The following is a 5,603-nucleotide window of genomic DNA, read 5'->3' on the forward strand; positions in this document are numbered from 1 at the left end:
GGCCTCGAATCCCTTGGTCCACTAGGACTGGGATCCTCTAGCAACGCCAAAACATGTCTTAGTAGGACACGAAGACATGCAAACCTTTAGCGGAAAGCAAAATTAACCTTTGCTGAATCAACAAATGACTCCGGCCCCAAGGTTGGGGCCCCTGAAGCCTAAGAGAACCCCCGCTTCCCCAGGAGGCCTAACTGAATCGGGCAATCCCCCGCCCAGTGGGCCCTGGTTGACAGAACACGGACAGTATCTTAGAAAGATTTCACTTGGGAGATACAAATGCACCAAGGCCGCAGATATGGCCATGCGGAACAGTGCCGTAACCTCTGGAGGAAACAGACCACCTTCCGGAGGAGTAAAGACTAAAGGGACACCTGCATGCATAGCAATGGGAGTTTATGGGACACGCACCTCGTAGGACCAAGCATCCTCGGGGGTGGATGGCTCAACACATTCTGAGGACCCTGAATTGGGAGAAGAGAGTACTCTGGAACGGCAATCGGAACTTAACTGATAGGCATGGATTACCCTGGCCCTTTCATATTCATCACAAGACGCATTCTCCGCATCGGAGACATTCGTGTCTAAAAAGTCAGAATCCTCCATCATGGGATTACAAAAATGACAAACAGATACTGACACCTTCTTTACACCCCCAATGGCTGGGGCACTCACCACCTCCTGTGAACCAGACAACCTACGAGCAGACTCTCTCTGTCGCCATATGGAAGTGAAAAAGCAACGTAACCACACCCGGTCATGAGGTGCACCGTGTAAGTCATAAAATAGCGTGCAAATCCACAGATTGCGCAAAATGACGATAAGGTTGTGAATGTTTTCCGAAAAGCCATGAGCCTAAAGTATTACTACAAATCACCAGATAGAACCACATAACAAACATGATTAAAGTCCCCCCAGTTCAATAACCCCCTCTTAGGGGATATTAACCCATGATTCCTTATTTTAAGATAAAAGGAGTCCCACTGGGACCCTACCGTTACGTTAACACCACATTCACATAATGAAGTAAAATGAAACAATCTTACCGGAATCTACGCCGTAGAACAGGAACATGGCCCTTCAAGTGTGACAGATAGTAGCCTCACCTCTGACATGGACTAGAGTGAACAAAGGCAGGCAGTGAAACTCGTCAATGCTGATTGCCAAGGAGCTGTTAATATGGGATGGTTTCGCAGAATAACTCTCCCTGCATCTCCGGACTCTAACTTTCATCCATGCTCTAACTGAGAGGCTGACAGGACTACTACTACGTTTATTTTTTCATAAACAAGATTATTTAAATCGGAGTACAAATGAAATATTTTATTTTACTAACAAGTGGTGCAGTTGATCCAGGGAGGGTTGTTAAATTACTACACACTAATGCTTGGTAATATTAGGATGTCAATGGAAGCTTTAAATACTACAGTACACGAACAGACATATGAATTAGTTGTACATCTTACTATTTTATTACTGCATTTGTTTAATTGACAAATGAACAATGATGTTAAAGATATGACAACTTTTTGCACTTCCATTTTGCAGACTTTTTATGTGGGGAAAAAAACTTTATGCTTACCTGATAAATTAATTTATTTCATGGTGGTGAAAGTCCACAATCTATTACTCATAGGAATTACTCTTCCTGACCACTACAAGGAGGCAAAGATTCCCAAACCCCAAGAGCTCTATAAAACCCCTCCTCCCACCTTACTGGTTATTATTCTGATGCATAGCCAAAAAAGAAATGCATAAAAAAATAACAGTAAAAAAATGAGCAGGGAGAAAATAGGTGCAAAAAACGATAAAAAAAAATAAAAGGGCGGGGTCTCGTGGACGCTCACTATAATGAAATTAATTAATTTATCAGTTAAGCATAAATTATGTTTTCTTTCATAAAAGGGTTGAGAGTCCATGATCCATTACTCCTGGAAACCCTAATACCTTAGCTGTGAAATCTATGAAGGGGGGACAAGCATGCCATATAGAAAAATCTATCTACCTCCTTTTTTTTCTTCACAATACTTAATCAAGCAGAGATTACTGCCTGAAGGACTTCCCACCAAAGGCTGCTTTGGAAAAGCAAAAAACATACAAAATGGAATAATAAAGAAAAAAGTATGCAAAGAAGACCAGATAGTTGTCTAGCAAATTTGGTCAACAGAAGATCATTCTAAAAAACCCATAGGAACCCAACTACTGGACATCTAGCCAGGATCCAGTAGATAGCCAAACCAGCAGAGGATATGAAATAGGAGTATACCGATGACCCAACAGGAGGAGGCTAAGGATAGATTCCGAAACACCTGTGGAAGGCTTGTGGCTAACTCTAATAGGGTAGTAATTCTGCCACTATTTCATACTACCAATATATCCCTCTGTCTAATAATAGCTTTCTGAGGGGATATGGGACTAAAATCAGTCTGAGAACCCATCTCACAGAACATCAGAAGCACCATGATTCTACACCTTCCTCCAGTAGAGGCAAAGATGAGACTGATTACCAGTGAGGTGGCAGGAGTTTTATAGATCTCTTGGGGTTTGGGAACCTTTGCCTCCTCCTAGTGGTAAGGAAGAGAAATTCTCAGGAGTATTGGATTGTGGACTCTTACCCCCTCCCTGCATGAAAGAAAACTGCCTTCTGATTTAAAAATACAATTTTTGGAGAAAATTTGTTGTAATCTAATTATACTATTATACATTCTTGCTAGTTGTAATAAACCTGCTGCTTCTTGGGGAACTCTAAAGGACATTTTATTGCAACAAATAAGATTACATTTAGCAATTGAAGTTTACCTTATTATAACAATCTGTTACAATCTTTTACATCGTCAAGCATGAGTGACCACAATAAATAACAAATTAAATATACAAACATATTTAAGTCAGTAAAGTGAAAAAATCCTATGAAATTATAAAAAGATATTTACAAGGAGATGCAGAAATGTTGATTTTGAAGGTAAGCACATGAAAGCTTTATTTAAAAACAAAAAGTTGTCCTCTTATGCATAAATATATATTGTAGCAATAATGATAGTTACTCGCTAGTGTTCCTATCAATTGCAATATTAACATTGCTTTACAGTATGATATATATAAAAAAAATAGCTTGATACAAAGGTATCTTCAATTTTGGATCCATAATGAAAAATACTTGTTTTAATTTATTTAGGACACCTTTCATATGTTTATAAATATGAGTACTACAGTAACTGTTTCATTAATAAAATATTTTTATGTTAACATGAAAATGTCTGTCTATGTACACTCCTCTGCATTGAACAAAAAAAAAATCAGAATAGCAGAAATAACTTCATCCATATAATAATCAAAATGAAACATATAAAGAAATGTAAAATTGGCACTACAATGGGAATGTTTAACATTTGCAGATATTCATATGAGTTCTTTAAATTTGCACAAATAAAATGGCAAAACGTAAAAAAGCATTACCTTCAATTTTAATGAAAATGCATATTACAGAATTCCACACATAATTCTATTGTGATGTTTATTTTTTTTAGAACTCAGTGACATACATAATTTACAGCTGCCGTGTCAGCACCCTATGCTGTAATACATGGCTTGCCAGGGAATACATTAAGAAGAGTGCAGATAGTAAAAATTATTTAAGCCAATGTATAGAAAAGTTTTTCCTAGATAAAAGATAGCAGTTTAACAAAAAAGGCAGCATGTGTATTAAAACAGTTTTATCACATTTAGTACATCATCTAGATATACTTGTACAATTGCACTGATAGAAAAAAAAGTTTATACTGACATGCTACAAAGTTATATATTAAAATATCTATACAAACATACTTGGAAGTATTTCTCAACATGAACTTAAAAGTACATATAGAACAAATATTTTCCCCCCATCAAATAAAGAGCATATTTTATACAATAATGGCCTTGTTTGCATGAAACATTAGATATCTGAGGCTTTTAACACATATTTGAAGCTCAATCTAAAAGTTGCAGAAGAAGCCTGTCATTCTAACCCTACATCAAATGGTATATATGGACTAAGTTTTGGAAAATCATTCAAGTTGCAACATAACAAAACAACCCTGGAAGCTTTCTGTACACAAATGATGACAAAACGATTTCTGCCCTTGAATTAGGTTTTCTAATCAGCTTGTTCATTTCCGTATAACCATTCATGTGAAAAACATAGAAGGCTTGTTTTGGTAATACAATTAATAAGATTTTTTTTCCAATTACATTACCATGGCAGATTTTCTTTGTTGTTTTCGGATCACTTATTAGTCATACAAGGATTTTCATTTTAAACATTTTTTTAAAACTGGTGATAAATATTTGCACTTCTGTTGATAGGTTATAGTTGCTCAAAACAACCTGTCAAGCTATATTATTTTATATTCATCTAATTAGAAATGTCATATACAATTTATATTTTCTATATTACTATTTAATATTTTTTAGGTTACTATTAGCTAGTTTTTTGGAATTAAATCTATATTTTTCTTGAATTTCCGCAGTTGTTCTTGTTTATTCCAAGTAAACAGTAATATCAAACCTCAAAAACTTTTATCACAAATATTAATGAAACAAACACATTTAGAATGTGGCATAAAATGTGAGCAACCTGAAAAAAAGAAACAATCCCATGCAGAAATATCTAAGTCTTGCTTTCAAAAATACTCATCAAATTATTTTACTCCAAATGTTTTTTTCAATTGGAAGCTAAAAACTTAGCGTGTAGCTTCCATTCACATATAATAGTTTAAATTATTGTTTATCATTATGGTACCCCATGATGGCGTCAAAATAAGGTAAACCATTCTTAGGTTGTTTTTTTCTCATTTTCAAAAATGACAGAATGTAAATGTAGTGCCTTATTTAATGCTAAATATTGTTTCTTTAAATTTCTCTTGTACATGTTTTCATTCAGAAATTACTTAAACATACAAACAAAAATATTAGGAATGTGACATCTTTGTTTATTTACCTAAAAATTTAGAGCCCACATTTGTTCCTTAATCTCGCAGATCCTCACACATATAAACAGTTTGTGCACAATAAATTGACCCTAATAATATAACCATCAAAATTATACGTTTTATTGCACAAGACTAAAAAAAAGACATGCCGTTTATCAATATCTTTGGTGCCTTAAGGGCAAATGTTTTTTTTCCAAACTAATCATAGAAACCTTTCTATACAAAAATACCTTGCTTTTGTGAATAGAAGAAACTTTAGGACCCGAGGTCTAAGTTTAAACAAACATGTGTTGATTAAAACTACAACAAGAGCTTACCAAATTGTTTAAATGTCTTAATTTTTATTAATAAAATTATTAAAATGTTCTTATTATTAATTTTCATATGTGACAGTAACTTTATTCACAATATCAAACAATGTCAAGCCCACACATAAATAATTCTTAATGAAAATATTTTAAACAGCACGAAGTGACAATTTTTCATAGGGATTCAAAATAATATAATATTTAAAGGAGGGTAGTGGGCTGGTCATTAAAGGGATATGAAACCCAAACATTTTCTTTTGTGGTTCAGACAGAGCATACAATTTAAAAAAAGAGTATCCAATTTACTTCTTTTATAAAATTAGCTTTG

This window comes from Bombina bombina, chromosome 4, assembly GCF_027579735.1.
Source record: "Bombina bombina isolate aBomBom1 chromosome 4, aBomBom1.pri, whole genome shotgun sequence".
NCBI classification, from domain to species: Eukaryota; Metazoa; Chordata; class Amphibia; order Anura; family Bombinatoridae; genus Bombina; species Bombina bombina.